Consider the following 18,771-nt stretch of genomic DNA (forward strand, 5'->3'; position numbering starts at 1 on the left):
ATATCTCTTTTAGTGTCCCATTGACAAGAACCCTAATTGTTGAACTAATGCCCATCCGCTGGGTTGACCAATAATGGAACTGAGACCACCCAAGTTTTGACGTAGCAAGTCATACATTAAAGTGAATAAATCCGACGATAAATCCCCTTGTGTGACATTAGGAAAATGTTAATTTGTCTGTAAGTTTCATTGATAAAGAAGTCCTCGCGTGAACTGAGTTTTCACAAATACGACTATTTGATGATCGTTAAAATGTTTGAGCGGCTTTTGTTCCTATTTCCGACGGATTTAATGAGGAATGAAGGAATCTGAAAGCTCATTAAGGCTCGAGCGGTGGCGACTGAAAGGGCGAGGTTTTACGGGGAACGAGGAGACAACAATCGTTAGTAAATGAAAAATTTAAACACATGCGAGGATGTTGCATTCTGTTGTATTTTGGTAAATTTAGCGTGCGATGAACTATTGCAACATTGGTGTATTACTGGTTGTAGTGCTATCAACATTTTAATAAGCAACAATCGGAATTAAAATTTATACTTTATTCGGTTAGCTAAAAACACGGTAATGCTTTTTGTTTTATCGGTGAACAACGTATAGTTTTTATTTAATGTACGAAGTGTGTACAAAATTGTTAAAGGGTGTGGATTTTTTATGGGTAATTTCAAAGAAACTCTAGTATCTTTTTCACTGAAAGTTGAATTTTGGTGTCTTTACCTCTTCAGGCAATCTAAAATTCTAGGGAGCTAAAACTTTTATTTCGAAGAAGTTTTAGAACTTTGGTTTAGAATTCTCAATATCTTAATCTCATGTTTTCAGAGCTCCCCGATTTAAAAATTATTCAAATTTTAATTTTAATTAAATATTCTGCTTTTTTTGGTAAATGTAATTTTAAAATGCTATTTTTTTATGTATTTAAGTTGAGTTAATTATCTGGATTCTATATGCCGGGTGTTCCGCCGATTGCTGAACATATGAAAATTTAGTAGAACCTCGCTATCCGACCCCTGCGGAACCAATAAAGCACGTGTTTTTCATAGTTAAACGTAACATTAACATTAAAAAAATGTTGTCTTCTCGTGATGCGATACATATTTTGAACAAAATTTATTAAAAAGAGTCAAAAATACGACCGTTTTGAACCAAGTTAAAATAAAAACAATACCAAATTAAAGCAAACACCTTTTAAATAGGAGAGGTTTCCTTGATTTCAATTTCCCAGAAATTTGAAGCTGCACGTGGCACTCGATTTAAGGATTTCTCAAAAATATTGTTTGCTTCCGACTCTGCGAGGTTTTACTGTAACATAAGAGTTTGAATTTAATTTTTTCCTGCTCTCTCAAACCTCTAAATTAAATTCGAATAAATGTGGATTGTGCTTTAAGGGGCTCTTAATTCGAAAGCCATTTTTAAGATCCAATGTGATCTTCATTTCACAGTCACACAACCTTCGAAATTTTGAGTAGAAATTTCTTTTTTTTACTAATGACGTCATAACATCAAATTATTAAAATAATTATCAGAACAAGAATTCTCTAAAGCACATTCACTAAATTTAATTTGAAAGTTTGAGGGGACAGAATAAAAATAAAGTTCAAATTTCCATGCTATGGTTAGCAATCCGCGACAGACGTGGTATATTTAGAGTCAGTATATCCTTTAGACTATGTACTCTTTACCAAAGAGCATTTAAAGAGCGTTTATTTATTTTTTTTATAATTCAGTTGATGAGATTTGCTGAATTCTTTGAATTCTCTGGAGTCTTAGAATCCTCTGATTTTTTTTTAATTTTTAAAATCTCATTATTTGAATTTTCCAGTTTACCTTTTTTCAGGCCTTAAATAGAATCCCAAAATTATTATTTTTATTTAGCTTTCGAGAGCTAAAATAATTCAGTTGATGAGATCCTCCGGATTCTTTGGATTCTCTGGAGTTTTTGGATCCTCTGATTTTTTCAATTCTTAAAATTTCTAAATTTATTTTGTCAGATATCTACGATGTTAAATAATCTGGATCCTATCGATTCTACCATTTTTCTACACTCCTGTGATTTCTTTTTGTCTATTACTGATTTCAAAAAAGTTACAAATTTTCTTTAATTTTGAGTTTTTGGACACCCAAATTTAGAATTTTTGAAACATTATTTCAATTTTCTAGTTTACTGTTATTCAGGCCTTAAATAGAATATTAAAATTATTATTTTTATTTAGCTTTCGAGAGCTAAAATAATTCAGTTGATGAGATTCTCTGGATTCTTTAAATTCTCTGGAGTTTTTGGTTCCTCTGATTTTTTTCAATTCTTAAAATCTCTTAAATTTTTTTGTCAGATATCTACGATGTTAAATAATTTGGATCCTATCGATTCTACCATTTTTCTACACTCTGTGATTTATTTTTGTCCATTTGATTACTGATTTCAAAAAAGTTACAAATTTTCTTTAATTTCGAGTTTTGGACACCCAAATTCAGAATTTTCCAGTTTACCGTTTTCAGACCTTAAATAGAATCCTAAAATTATTATTTTTATTTAGCTTTCGAGAGCTAAAATACTTCAGTTGATGAAATTTTCTGGATTCTTTGGCTTCTCTGGAGTTTTTGGATCCTCTAATTTTTTTCAATTCTTAAAATCTCTAAATTTATTTTGTCAGATATCTACGATGTTAAATAATCTGGATCCTATCGATTCTACCATTTTTCTACACCCCTGTGATTTATTTTTGTCTATTGGATTACTGATTTCAAAAAAGTTACAATTTTTTTTTAATTTTGAGTTTTTGGTCAACCAAATTCAGAATTTTTAAAACATTGTTTCAATTTTATAGTTTACCGATTTTCAGGCCTTAAATAGAATCCTAAAATTATTTTCTCTTTTTAGCTTTCGAGAGCTAGAAGCTAATTTTTGACTGTGTAGACAATTCGAAATACTTGACCCTAAAATAATTTGGCGAAGTTTGAAGTTAAGAAAAATATTCGATTAAAACTTAACCTAAACAAAAAATCTGAAAACAATTAATTTAAGAAAGAATTGATCATTCACAATGGAATTTTTGATACGTTTCAACTTAAATTTTGATGAAAAACTACTAAATTCTAGTTCCAAAATAACTGAAAATGTCGCTTTTTTTGTTAATGTTTATACGAATTATCAATACGTAAAACAACCGCCACAATCCCAAACAAAACTACCACAAAACGATAGGCGAGAGTTTAGTGTTTCGTCGATTTATTTCTGTCCGCCCCCGAGTGGAAATAACGTCCTAGCAAATTTATTTGAAAAGAGAATGAAGCAACCCGTCATTATTCATGGACGGTATGTGACTGTACGTTATAACAGATGGGGTTATAAATTTTACGATTTCTTAATGACTCCAGCTGAAATATGTGTTATTTACATCTTTCATTCCGGAGTTTTTGATCCATTTTTCACTTGGCTATTAAATTATTTGAAATAATGATCGAAGAAAGTCATTATTTATCCAGTTCGGGCTTGATGGATGTATTTGGAAACCAGACATTGCTGACTGTGTGACGCGACGTAGAAATTTCTATCTGGAATAATTATTATTTTCGTTCAACTCGGAGGATTCTTGCAGATGCTTCGGAAATGTTGAGAGGACATTTTTGTTGTCGGCTCTGTCTATATACGGTGACAAATTACGTGATATATAGCGCACATTAAAAATATAATGCAGCACATTACGTGCATTTACAACTAAAAGAGCTCCTATCTTGTGAAAGTCGCAAACACGAACAAGGAAGTTCAAGAGTTGAACTCGTTATCTGAGATGTTTCGATGATGAATTTTACAGGAAAATCTACATCAACACAAAGCCGACTTTTGCCGGTATAAATCCACCAGAAAATAACATAGAGTTAAATATTTCATCTCAATTAAAGCTTCTGATAGTTTCTATTTTAAGACTTATTAACTAGGCGAATATACAAAATTTTTGCTTTTCATAAAATCTTTGTTTAGTAACGTCGCAGCATCCCGCTTCGTTTCGACTTTTCACTTTCATAGCCAATATATTAACGAGCCGCTTGTCCAGCGAATGTAAAAAACAGAGTCCCCCAAAAGTTGCCTAATTGATGTGTCGTTTTTGTTTTGCTTAATACGAGTCCAGGACATGGTTTGGCCATTAAAACGTCCAGTATATCGCAGTCCGATCTGTCCTAGATAGATGATGGTTCGTAAGACAAATGAAGCGCGACCAGGACCAATAAGCACCTTAGAACCGACCAAGGGGTGACAGTTCGTACCATCATCGGCTTACCTTTCATTAAACTACCAGTACGATTTTCGTCCATTTTATCAGTGGTCCCAAGTCTTATCTCTTCTCGACAAGCACCAAGTCTGCTTTTGTCGACTGTCAAATTAATTACCTCCATAACGATGGTACTGAAGGATTGTAAATTTAGCGGTCATGATCCTGTAGGGTGGCAGGTATAATAACAAATGAAGTATTTGGTCCGTGGTGGCGCCAGACTGGGGGTTTAATGAAGGTCCGGCAACCCGAGTCCAGCGGTCCGGTGCGGTTCCGGTTATTAGACTCAGCGAACCGCGAATCTCATAAACTATGGACAACGAAAAGGTGTATTGTAACCGGACTCTAAAGCGATGAGCTACGCTCGTAAATTTTTTTACGGCTACTAATACAGGTTGCAAAGGCGCCATATTTATTGGAGAAAGATGACGCAAAAGGCGACAATTTCAATTAAACCGCTAGCAGGCACAAAAACATTTTAAAGAATCAGTTTTTAAGAAAAGCAAATTAAATTTTCTTCCACTTTTTTACATGTTTGTTTAAATTTTGTCATATTTACTTAATCTTTTAAGTTTTACTTTTTTTATTTTTTTTTTATCCGATTTAGCTAGATTCTCTGAATTTTTTCGAATACTTTTTACATTCGTTCAAAATTCTGCTCAATTTTCCATCGATTTTCCAGAATTTGTCTAGATTCTTTCTTGGTCATTCTAGAGGCATAAATTATCATAAATTAAGTAGTTATTCTTTTCTTTTATATTCTCGAATTCTCAAACATTCTTTGGTGTTCTAGAATATTTAGATTTTCTTTTTTGGATTTTATTAATTTTTTAGACATTGCAAAACGATAGGTTAAGTTTCCGTTGGACTAGATTATGCAACTTTAGGTCTTCTCTAGTTTCTGAAAATCAGATAAGATTTTAGATTTTCTTTGGTCTCTTAATTTTTCTTTATATTCTTTCTGCAATAGATTTTGCTTAGTCTTGATAATTTCTTTGAATCGATTTGTGTTTTCTGTTCACAGTGCAGAATGAGTTCTGTTAATGAACTTTTGATTTTTGTGTTTGACCTACAAATAAAAAATTCTAGAATTCTTATTCTTTGTTCTAAAATCATGTAATTTGGTATGAGTCTTAAAATTGTCGGATTTGTCGAATTTGATAGACAGTTTAGCCTTTAGAGTTGGATCTAGAAATGACAAATTCTAGATTTCTTTCTAGAAATAACAAATTTTGGATTTCTTTTGAATTAGACTTTTCATTTTTTAGATTTTCCAGTTTCGAGTGTCTAAATTTATATTTTTCAGTTTATTATACAGATTTGTTTTCATTTTTTTCTTCAAATTTGATAGACAGTTTAGCTTTCAGAGTTGGATCTAGACATTATAAATTCTAGTTTTTTTCATAGAACTGTCAAATTTTAGATTTCTTTTGAATTAGTCTTTTTATTCTTTAGATTTTCCCATTTCGAGTGTCTAAATCTATATTTTTCAGTTTATTATGCAGATTTGTTTTCATTTTCTTCTTTGAATTTCATAGACAGTTTAGCTTTTAGAGTTATTGGATCTAGAAATGACAAATTCTAGATTTCTTCCTAGAAATGACAAATTTTGGATTTCTTTTGAATTAGACTTTTCATTTTTTAGATTTTCCAGTTTCGAGTGTCTAAATTTATATTTTTCAGTTTATTATACAGATTTGTTTTCATTTTTTTCTTCAAATTTGATAGACAGTTTAGCTTTCAGAGTTGGATCTAAACATTATAAATTCTAGTTTTTTTCATAGAACTGTCAAATTTTAGATTTCTTTTGAATTAGTCTTTTTATTCTTTAGATTTTCCCATTTCGAGTGTCTAAATCTATATTTTTCAGTTTATTATGCAGATTTGTTTTCATTTTCTTCTTTGAATTTCATAGACAGTTTAGCTTTTAGAGTTATTGGATCTAGAAATGACAAATTCTAGATTTCTTCCTAGAAATGACAAATTTTGGATTTCTTTTGAATTAGTCCTTTTATTCTCTAGATTTTCCTGTTTCGAGTGTTTAAATCTATATTTTTCAGTTTATTATGCAGATTTGTATTCATTTTCTTCTTCGAATTTGATAGTTTAGCTTTTAAAGTTGGATCTAGAAATGACAAATTTTAGATTTCTTCCTAGAAATAACAAATTTTGGATTTGTTTGGAATTAGACTTTTTATTTTCTAGATTTTCCAGTCTCGAGTGTCTAAAGTTATATTTTTCAGTTTATTATGCAGATTTGTTTTCATTTTTTTCTTCGAATTTGATAGACAGTTTAGCTTTCAAAGTTTGATCTAGAAATTATAAATTCTAGTTTTTTCCTAGAATTGTCAAATTATAGATTTCTTTTGAATTAGTCTTTTTATTCTTTAGATTTTCCCATTTCGAGTGTCTAAATCTACATTTTTCAGTTTATTATGCAGATTTGTTTTCATTTTCTTATTTAAATTTCATAGACAGTTTAGCGTTTAGAGTTATTGGATCTAGAAATGACAAACTTTGGATTTCTTTTGAATTAGTCCTTTTATTCTCTAGATTTTCCTGTTTCGAATATCTAAATCTATATTTTTCAGTTTATTATGCAGATTTGTTTACATTTTCTTCTTCGAATTTGATAGACAGTTTAGCTTTTAAAGTTGGATTTAGAAATGACAAATTTTAGATTTCTTCCTAGAAATGACAAATTTTAGATTTCTTTTGAATTAGTCTTTTTATTCTGTAGATTTTCCTGTTTCGAGTGTCTAAATCTATATTTTTTAGTTTATTATACAGATTTGTTTTTATTTTCTTCTTCGAATTTGATAGACAGTTTAGCTTTTAAAGTTGGATTTAGAAATGACAAATTTTAGATTTCTTCCTTCAAATGACAAATTTTGGATTTCTTTTGAATTAGTCCTTTTATTCTCTAGATTTTCCTGTTTCAAATATCTAAATCTATATTTTTTAGTTTATTATGCAGATTTGTTTACATTTTCTTCTTCGAATTTGATAGACAGTTTAGCTTTTAAAGTTGGATTTAGAAATGACAAATTTTAGATTTCTTCCTAGAAATGACAAATTTTAGATTTCTTTTGAATTAGTTTTTTTATTCTTTAGATTTTCCCATTTCGAGTGTCTAAATCTATATTTTTCAGTTTATTATACAGATTTGTTTTTATTTTCTTCTTCGAATTTGATAGACAGTTTAGCTTTTAAAGTTGGATTTAGAAATGACAAATTTTAGATTTTTTCCTTCAAATGACAAATTTTGGATTTTTTTTGAATTAGTCCTTTTATTCTCTAGATTTTCCTGTATCGAATATCTAAATCTATATTTTTCAGTTTATTATGCAGATTTGTTTACATTTTCTTCTTCGAATTTGATAGACAGTTTAGCTTTTAAAGTTGGATTTAGAAATGACAAATTTTAGATTTCTTCCTAGAAATGACAAATTTTAGATTTCTTTTGAATTAGTCTTTTTATTCTGTAGATTTTCCTGTTTCGAGTGTCTAAATCTATATTTTTTAGTTTATTATACAGATTTGTTTTTATTTTCTTCTTCGAAATTGATAGACAGTTTAGCTTTTAAAGTTGGATTTAGAAATGACAAATTTTAGATTTCTTCCTTCAAATGACAAATTTTGGATTTCTTTTGAATTAGTCCTTTTATTCTCTAGATTTTCCTGTTTCAAATATCTAAATCTATATTTTTTAGTTTATTATGCAGATTTGTTTACATTTTCTTCTTCGAATTTGATAGACAGTTTAGCTTTTAAAGTTGGATTTAGAAATGACAAATTTTAGATTTCTTCCTAGAAATGACAAATTTTTGATTTCTTTTGAATTAGTTTCTTTATACTCTCTAGATTTTCCTGTTTCGAATGTCTAAATCTATATTTTTCAGTTTATTATGCAGATTTGTTTTTATTTTCTTCTTCGAATTTGATAGAAAGTTTAGCTTTTAGAGTTATTGGATCTAGAAATGACAAATTCTAGATTTTTTTCTAGAAATGACAAATTTTGGATTTCTTTTGAATTAGTCTATTTATTCCCTAGATTTTTCTGTTTTGAGTGTCCAAATTTATATTTTTCAGTTTATTATGCAGATTTGTTTTCATTTTCCTCTTCGTATTTGATAGACATTTTAGCTTTTAGAGTTGGATCTATAAATGACAAATTCTAGATTTCTTCCAAGAAGTGACAAATTTTAGATTTCTTTTGAATTAGTCTTTTTATTCTCTAGATTTTCCTGTTTTGAGTGTCTAAATCTATATTTTTCAGTTTATTATGCAGATTTGTTTTTATTTTCTTGTTTTCATGTCTTTCGATTTTTTAATATATTTTTATAGATTGTCTCAGTATCTTCTCAAGCATGTTTATAAATCCTCTTAGTTTCTTTTTGAGTAAATTCGTTTCAAGTCTTGCTTAAATTTTTCTTCCATTTTCATTTCTTATATTTTTGAATTAAAATTGCAATAAAAGAAAAGTGTAAAGTCGAGGTCCCCGGGGCGTCCTCCCTTAAATCCGTCTCTGATCAGTGTCGTCGTTCTACTTAAACTTTGCCAAAGAACTCAAAAAATGTTTTAGATATTTCATACAATGCTAATTAGGTCAAGAATTTAGCTAAATTTGCCTCACCAATATCCGAAAAAAACCGCAAAATTTGCCTGGAAAATTTGAAATATTTGAAAACGATGGCACTCTGTTAAAAATTTATCATTGATTGAACAAATTCTTGACAAGATCGATACACGTCAATGCACAGATGCAACGTTGTGAATAATTATGTGAAAATCAATTATAACAACGATTTATCAAGCATTTCTCGAGTCTGAGCGTCACCCTGATGTCGCAGCATCAATCATAACCTGTTTTAATCACGATTATAATTTTGTAGCGACTTTATGAAATATTTAAATAACATCTGCTGTAAACGAATTAATTACGAAAAATCAAAATCGCATCTAGCTGCGCGTCTCTGAGCATTTTGCCAAACTAAATGAAAACATCCCTGGTGGAAGACACCCGGGATGGTTCTTCTGGGTCAGCTACAATTGTGTGAAACACAAGACCTCATGCAGAGAGGCCACCGTGAAATTTCTGTAGGAAAATGTTTGTCAACAGAGATTTCTTGTGTAAATACACAAACAATAATGTCAGAGCCGGGATAGTCGGGCCTTACATAAGAATAATAGCGCGACTGACAGAGAATGATGACTTTCTGCAGTTAAATAGGATGACAACCTAATTTAAACGGCTTCCTGTGAATAGTTTTGGGAGCTAGAGATGAAATTGTTGTAAAAATGAAGATGTTCGAACGTGGTAATTACCCGTAAAGATGATTAAATTTGCGGTCGTCATATTATGGTGCCTGTTCGCATGTTACCAAGTGGGCGGTAAATGGTCATGTAGTTCGAGTCGTTATCTTTGCAACTGCTACACGCCAGGAAGTCTCTTTTTGCTCCACCCTCTGTCACTTTTGTAAATTTCACGGAAACAAGAATATTCCACAAACCGATGAACGAAAAATGAGCCTTCAAGTGAGATTTATTGCGGTCGTGATAGCATTGCAAAAATATCAAATTAGTTGGGGAATAGTACGACATTCTTTCTGGTACCAATCGTCCGATTAGTTCCACGAATCTAATTCCAATAATTTATACACTTAGCTTTAATGTTGAAAAACAGATCATTAACTGCTCACTAAAAGCTTTTACTATGCCATCGCGGTTATCATTATCTCCTTTGAGCAATAAAAATACTGTTCACATATGTTAAATTTATTATGTTATTAACTCAAAAGTGGCAGTAAAAGCTGGCCATATGAAACCAGATTCTCCAATATAAAGCTTTACTACCGGCTTCGGAAGAGAATACGTTTTGATCACGATTCTCGTACACAACAGAGATAATGTCTTTGCATTCAATAACTCGACCATAATATGTTTTGATGCCTCCGATTCACTACCTTCGACTTGTTCTTGATAGCACGAGGTTTACTTGTTTGATAAGTATCAAATTTAGTTCATGTTGTCGTCTTTATCGGAAACTAGTGGAAATAAGAGACGAGTTTTATTACAAGCAATAATGTTACGTGTTTTGATATCGAAATTAAGAACAGCTTGTTAATGGACGGCGGACTTGATTATCATTTCTGTGGAATTTGTTATGGCTTTAAATTAGTGTTCAATTAACGCAGAAAATATGTTCTTGATAGACGGTCCTTAAAAAGCCTTGCCTTATTAGAATAAATCGGTTTTGTTAAATGGGAGAAAACAAAACCACAGTTGATATTATGTATTTCTATTAAAAATATTTCTTCTAACTTCTAATAAATCCATGGACCTAATTGGAGTAAGGACGCCTTTCAAAGTCTAGCCACAAAAATTATTATCAACATCAAGGTACGAAACATTTGCAGTGCTACAAACAGGGGAACATCTTCTGTTTTTTTGTACATTTTCATTTCGGATGTCACGCCTACTTTGTTTATTTTTTGTCAGTTGAGGCACGGGGCGCGTGAGAAAATACTGGGTCTATTAAAATGAGACATCCATACACTACTGTAGTCTGTTCTGCGATACAACGATGAAAAACTCCATGCTCAGTTGGTTTTTTGAAATTTCAAGTCATGTCTTTAACTGAAGAAACAGCAATTGACGCTGTCAAACTGAGAATTTTGTGCCAATTTTAATGAAAGATCTTCACAAGGCCATTATGTTTGAAGTTGAAGACAATTTCCATCCAATAACTTCAAAATTGGCAGCTGTCAAAGTGACAATTAAGGACACGCCATAAAATTAGAAACGTAACTGAGGATGAGTTTGTTATTTAATGGCCGATATAAGATTGTTCTACTGCTTTATTAACTGATTGTGAACAAAGTTTGATTGGCAATATCAATAGTAGATTTTTAGAATTCATTACACATTTTTCTGAAATTCTTTTTAGATTTTATACTGATACATGTTTTATGTTTTCAGTACATTTTACTCACTTAAATTTAAAGCTAAATACTGATTTTTTCTATATCCATTTAAGTTTTTATCAAGATCTAATGATTAATTCTGGAGAAATCGGCAGAAACTTCTATGTACTCTGCAAAACTCATCCAAAAATCACCTAAATTTGAACTTAAATGACGATTTTTTCTTAGTTTTTCTGGATTTTATTATAATTTTCTAAATTCTGTTTTAATTTGTTTTTCATATTTCGATTCTGTTTAGTTCTCTTTTTTTGAGTTTTCTAGATCTTTAGATTCTACAGGGTGTTAGATAACTTTAAGGTTATATAAGTACTAATGGCTGATCAAGGAAGATAAACTATGTTTCTGTAATTTATATTTACTTTAATTTTAAGACAGAGTTTGCTTTTTTGCAGTATCAGTTTTGACAGTTTACATTTTTTAATTTCAAAATAAATAGAGCGTTTCGATATTTCTAATATTGCAGGGGTCTTACCGTTTCAGACCAAAAAGACGATTCTAATTTTATCTGCTTTAGATACTATAGACATAATAAGTGACTATTGACAACTTATCAGCCCTTTAAGGTTATAAACGCCAGCAAGAATAATGACAATAATGCACCATCATTCATTTCATTAAACAGACGACTTACATTCTTGAATTTTACAATTAATTGAGAATATCTTTTTGATTAGTTTAATTAAAAGCCATCCAGTTCTTAAATCAAAGACTTTAGCGAAGATAAAACAATACAGCACCACTTCTCCGACCTCACTAACCTACTAGCCGAAATAAAAGTACTCATTTACATAACACCCTGTATGTACGTTGTAGCAAGTTCTCAATGTGTTCTCAAACTGCCCCAAAATCTTGAAGTCTTTTTCCTAAAAACCCTGCACCCTGACCCTAATCAAGTCGGCAAACTTTTGTAAATGTGTAATTTAGCATTCCAATGATGAAAGCTAAGGGCCTGATTGCATGTTGTCTTGCGGCATTGCAAATCAGAGTTGCGTCTTAGCAACCCCATCAAACTCATGCAATAAGTGTTCAATTTAGATTTTTCTTTTGTAAAAAAAATTTGTTAAGGTAAATTTGAAAACAACTATCACTGACAGTTACATCCTTATTTAATGTGATAATACTTGCAATTTTGCCAGTTGTTGTTCAAATCTTTTGCATTTCAAAATTAAAAGACTTTCAAATTGCAATGCAATGGTTACAAAATAAATTAGCACATTTTAAGAATTTAGAATTAAGGGGTGGTCAAAGGAATTCTAACACTAAATTACAAGGTTTTATATTCCCAAGATAAATTAAGCTAAATCTTAAACACCACGAAACTTAGTTGGAATTCAAAACAGAATATAGAAAACATTTGTTATATGAGTATCTATTTTTTAAGATATTTATTAAAAAAAATTAAAAACTTTTTGTCGAAGAATCAAAATGCTAAAAAAGAATTGGATCAAAATTATTAAAGTAATGTTAAATCAAGTGCAACAAATTTGGTGTAAACGTAGTTTGCCACTGCGCCGACATAATTTTGAAAACTAACTTGATATAACAGCGTTTTTTTGCAAATTTTAAACAAAATTTGAAGTAGATTTAAAATTAAAACCCAAATATTTGTATCACCGATATGTTAAAAAAAATCGCTTAAAATTATATTTCTTAGACGTAGCGACGCAAAACAAACCATGATAAAAAAATTTTTGCGTCAAGTTCGGTACATTTTTTTAAACGTTTAAAGGTAACTTTGTATTCGGGCGCGTAGTTTGCCGGAATGCGGGGCATTCAAAGGGCCGCGTTTATGCCAGGGCACAGAGGAATTTTTTTTAAATAAGCCCAAAATTCGCTTTTATTTATTTATTATTCTTGGTCTACTTTTTCTTTAAATAAAATTTTCAGCATGAACTGTATTTTGCCAAACACGATTGATTATTTCTATCAAAGTTGTAAAAATCGGACGGCACAAAAAACATTTTTGCTAAATGACAAAATAGTTAACTACAGTTCACCCAACGATTTAGTGCGGTTATGGCTTTGACTTTTTCAATCGTTTACAGCTACTTTACCGCAAATCCCCATTATCATAATCATTCTCAAGTGGTTGGATCTGAACCGGAATACACATTTTTACCCAGTTGGTCAGTCTTACAAATCAAAACAATGGAATTCTTCAAAATACGTTTTGCTTAGCGGTTCATTTCAATGCAGATAAGACCAAACTATTACTTGAGGGTGATTAATGTCATGAAGGTTTGCGGTAAAATCGCTGTAAACGGTGTAAAAAGTCAAAGCTATAACCGCACTATATCGTTCGATGAACTTCGCTTTTTTGGTGGGCCACCTAGTTAATAAAAAATGAATTAAGTAAGTATGATTTAATTAAAAACGACATAAGCCATTAGTGTTTTATTAACCTCATGATAACACGTCTATAAACAGTAGTATTATATGGTAATAAGGTATCGCTTGTGAATAAATGATATACAATTGATCTATAAAATTGAGAATAAATAAATAATAAAATAATAAATACAAAGAGGGCACGCTTAAACTGGAACAATCCAACAAAATTTCTCCGTCTTGAGAAGAATATTAAGTGTTGGATACCATTTTTAGCGACCTGCAGATAGGAACACATTTGTTAATCGATGACACCGTTGTTAATGTCCAACTGTCTACCTACATTAAAAAATGATGAATTTCAGAGAAAGTAGGCGCATCCAGAAAAAACATAAAAAATCCGTCGACAAATCCCATTTGTCCATGTTCGCAAAATTTCACCTTTATAAAAAGCATGGCCCCCTCGCATCAATCTCGCGTCTCGGCCTTTCGGACATGCACGCCAACAATTATACGGAATAAACAAAGTGATGTCGCCGTGTTTTATTTCCCCCATTGTTTCATTGTTTGTGCGATCGTGAGACGCCTAGCGGGGGCTCCGTGATTTATCGGGGCACGTGGGGAATGCAGCCGGCGCCACCGGCCGGGGGCGCCCCGGCCCCTGAGACTCCACCGCATTGTAGTTGTTACATGTTCTGATGGACTATTTTGGAATTTCTATTGTTTTGCGTGCTTATGCCACTTTATTCTGAGGTTATTATCGAGATTTTTTCGAGGGGCAACTACTGAATTTTTTATGGCTCTTGTAAGTTTTATAGGTGAATGTCGTTTTGCGAGGAAGAATGCCGAAATTGTGGGACTAATTTAGCTTTATTGCTTCGCCCGGACATGAAAGGGGGAAATATTGCTACCATTACAATTATTATGTTTTATTTACTAAGTTTGACAAGTTTGTCGCACGTGTAGCTAGAAGCTAGAAAATTAGGCCATATTCATGCAAAACAAAAAAATGGAAGAAACTGATAACACAACATTAAAATAAAAAATCATCGGCTAAATGCCAAGAAAATGAAATGACCTTTAGGACTTGTCTGTTTATATTACAAACGAGCGTGTCTGTCCGCAGTCACAAAGGAAAACTTTGTCTTTTTGCCACATTCTAGTTGGGCATCAAGTCATATTTCATTAGGTTTATCAGTCCGAAAATTGCCATGGAAAAATAAAAAAATAAAACAGTTTAGACACGAAACAGATATTCGAGGGAATTCATGCATAAGAGGTGAAAGACTTTGTTAACACTCCCCCAGGTCAGGAGTCAGAGGTTTATCACTTTCTTTTAATTCACTTGACTACTGTTGGGGTTCCTTTGAGGAAAACTACTTGTCTTTCTTGCAATCGGCTTACTAGTTGATACAATAACTGTGAGCTACGATTACTACTGTAATTCTGATTTTGAATTCGGTTCTAACAGTATTTATACAAAAAATGATGTGGTGAATGTAAAAAATAAAATATTTAAAAACGATTAGTAATAACTAGGGGCAAAAGTAATTGTAAAAAATGAAAATTGATGATTTTAGAGAAAGGTAAATTTGTGAGTGCCCTAACACTACAGTTTAACAAACGCTCTAGTGCGGTTATGGCTTTGACTTTTTAAATCGTTTACAGCCATCTTACCGCAAACTCCCATAAACATAATAACCCTCAAGTGGTTGGGTCTCACCTAAAATAAATATTTTTTCCCAGCTGGTCAGTCTTACAAATTAACTCTTTTTCAGGTCTACATTTCGAGGTGATTTTGTTACTCAACTGACCCAAACTTACTCAAATTCATGATAAACACAATTAAATTAATTCGGGATACTAAAGAAAAAAATCCGTGGATTGGAACATTTGGAAATTTGTGGAGTTTATAAGTCTTGACTGTCTTATTAATAGTACCAATTTAGAAAAATTTAAACCAAAAAGGAGTATATTTAGAAAATTTTATTTGGACAACTGAAAATGTCAATTTTTTCAACACTGTAATTTCGTTATTTCTAGTGCGAGAGGAACGAAATTTATGCATGTTGTTTCTTTTGTTTGTTTTAGTAATCACTAATTTGCAGAAATTTAGATCAAAAAATCGAATTTTTACCAATTTTCGTTTTAAGACCAAAAAAATGACACCAATTTTTTTTTAATCCTGTAAGTTCTTTATTTTTTATGTGATTTTAACGAAATTTGTGGAGATTATCACTCTCGAATGCCTTATTAAGTGTGTCGATTTAGAAAAATTTAGACCGAAAAAGAGAATTTTTAGAAATTTTGATTTCGAGGAGCGAAGAAAAATGTTTGTTTTTTAACCAAAAAAAATGTGACCAAAAATTTTAAACGACCTGTAAGTTCTTCATTCTTATTGCCACTGTAACCAAATTTGTGAAGTTTATAAGTCTTAACTGTCTTATTAAGCGTTTTAGAAAAATTTAGACCAAAAAAGGAGAATATTTAGAAAATTTTATTTGGACAACTGAAAATGTCAATTTTTTCAACACTGTAATTTCGTTATTTCTAGTGCGAGAGGAACGCAATTTATGCATGTTGTTTCTTTTGTTTGTTTTAGTAATATCACTAATTTGCAAAAATTTAGATCAAAAAATCAAATTTTTAGAAATTTTCGTTTTAAGACCATAAAAATGACACCAATTTTTTTCAAGATCCTGCAACTACTTTATTTGTTATGTGATTTTAACGAAATTTGTGGAGATTATCACTCTTGACTGTCTTATTTACAGTGCCGATTTACAAAAATTTTGCGCGAAAAGGAGAATTTGTAGAAATTTTTATTTCGAGTAGCTAAGAAAAATTACAAAAAAAACTTGAACGCGGTTTAATTTCCACATTTTTGGTGTCACAAGAACGAAATTTGTGGGAGTTATTTTTAAGGTTAAATAGTCTATAAAAGTTGTTGAAATTGAGTTAATTTTAATATATCTTTGTTAGCCATTATTTCTAATAACGGTATTATCTTTATTTTTGTAAAAACATTGTTAATTTTTTTTGAAAGTTTCTATTACTAAGTGGGACTTTGGTCCAGATAATCTAATTTTTCTTAGAAGCATAAGGAACCAAGTGTAAAAATATGCCCAAAAAATATTTTTGGATCAAAAATTACGACTATTTCGCACGATTTGAAATAAATAGTCATCAATAACTCGCAATTCACTTTTAAATTGCATATTTGAAAAGAGATTGAGAATATTTTATTGCGGTTCATTTTAAGCCAGGTGAGACCCAACCAATTATGATTATGATTATGGGGGTTTGTGGTTAGGTGGCTATAAACGATTTAAACAGTCAAAGCCATAACCGCACTAGAGCGTTTGATAAACTGTACTCTTTTTTATTTTCTTGTTTTCTGGCGGGTTTCCACCTTAGACTTTGTCTCGTAATGTCATCGTCTTTCGTGCTCAATTCAATTCCACTTTTTTCCTCTTATCGCGATTATCACCGAATCTTGAATGGTCACTTCTTGAAGTTCTTGCTTGGTCCAGAAAATTTAGCAACGACCTATTATTACTATGTAAAAAGCAGAAAATATGTTCAAAATATGTGGCTTAATTAAGAATAAACCTTACATGTAATAATCCGTAATAATCCATAAGTCAAATTATATATTCAGTTTATTATTTTACAGCAAAAAAATTAAATACGGTGAAGTGAAAACCGGGGTTTTTCAATTTTTTGTTGCTAAAAGCTGAAACAACCATTTGCTTAAAAAAAAATGTTAATGGAAAGTCAAAAGTCAGTAGTTTATGGTAAAAATTAAAACATAGAGAAAAAACAATTCTAAAGTACCTTAAAAAAATTGTAAACTGGCTGTCCTATATATAGGACACTGGGCGATAATGAGATAAACCGTTGGCAAAACATGAAACTTTCATTGTGGTCATCTTTCCCGAAGAGAAAACCACGACTGGTCCGAGCATTCTTCTAAGAATTCCTGCGGAGACCTCCTGCGGTAGGAAGGAAGTGCCCCCCATCGTTCGCCCCTTTGCTCTAAAATAAGCCATAAAATACAAAAAATGTCAATGCAAACATAACCCTCCAAATTAAGATTTAGACCGATCACGATATTTATTATAATATACTCTGTCTGTAAACGCTCCAGGTTATCAATTGTAGCACGGTTCTGGCGCAGTCGGCGGCCTCATCGTAAACAGAAAATAACGAGTAAGCCTGTCTTAGCCAATAATTATTTAACTTTTTCACAGGAAGGTTACAGTGAGCTTATAAATTAACGCGATTAATAATAATGCGGGCGCAAATTATTGCTTTGTTTATCAATTTAACACTTAAACAAGAAGGGCAGACGAGCTGAGGAATGATAAACTTCGAAGCCAATGAAAATTAAAACACTTTAATAACTGTAACGATAAATTTGAGTTTGTGTCATTTTCACATTTTATTTCTGCAACTTTGTTGCTTTATATGATAGTGTTCGATTACATTTAAAACGGTGTGAAGTGAAAATCAAGTTCTTATTGGTCTTATTAACGTGCGTCGCCTGAAACTAATCATCCGAATTATTCCTTTTGACAGATTATGTCGTCAGTATGGGCAATTCCAAGCTAGCCAGATGGAATCGAGCAGATAATAGGTCCCAACGAGAAAAAAAGAACAAGGTCACGTGATAAAATCTCAATTAGTTCTTTATTCTTAACCTGTTTATGATAATTTGTCAGTTTTGACGGCTCATTAAGTCTTGCCATTTCAATGTCTAATTATTAGATTTCTTAATCGACGATTTCTATTTGAGTCTGAGAATAATCAGTTTAATAGACTACGCTGATTAATGGCTGGAACGCAGTCAAGACTGTTATTGAGCACTTCGATGATTCATTTTTGAATTTGTTTTTTAATTTTTTTAATAATTGCACGTTTTTTTAAATTTAGTCAAGTAATTTGGATCGTTTTAAAAATTAATTTTCTTATTTGTCTTTTTGGACAACTGCTTAATTTGCCACATAGTTGAATCAAGTCATGCACAGCAAGTCAAAGATATTAATCTCAAAAAAGTCATTGTTGTAAGGAATAACAGGATCCTGATTAATGACAAAAATCTTAGATTATTTGGTAATTCTTAAAAACTAGTAAATTAAGTTAAAAAATTTAACAAAAAACTATAAAACCGCAGAGAATTACAAAAGTGTCTC

Source organism: Gnatocerus cornutus, chromosome 2, assembly GCF_029298725.1.
Source record: "Gnatocerus cornutus isolate USDA-ARS CGAHR chromosome 2, icGnaCorn1.1, whole genome shotgun sequence".
Lineage (NCBI taxonomy): Eukaryota > Metazoa > Arthropoda > Insecta > Coleoptera > Tenebrionidae > Gnatocerus > Gnatocerus cornutus.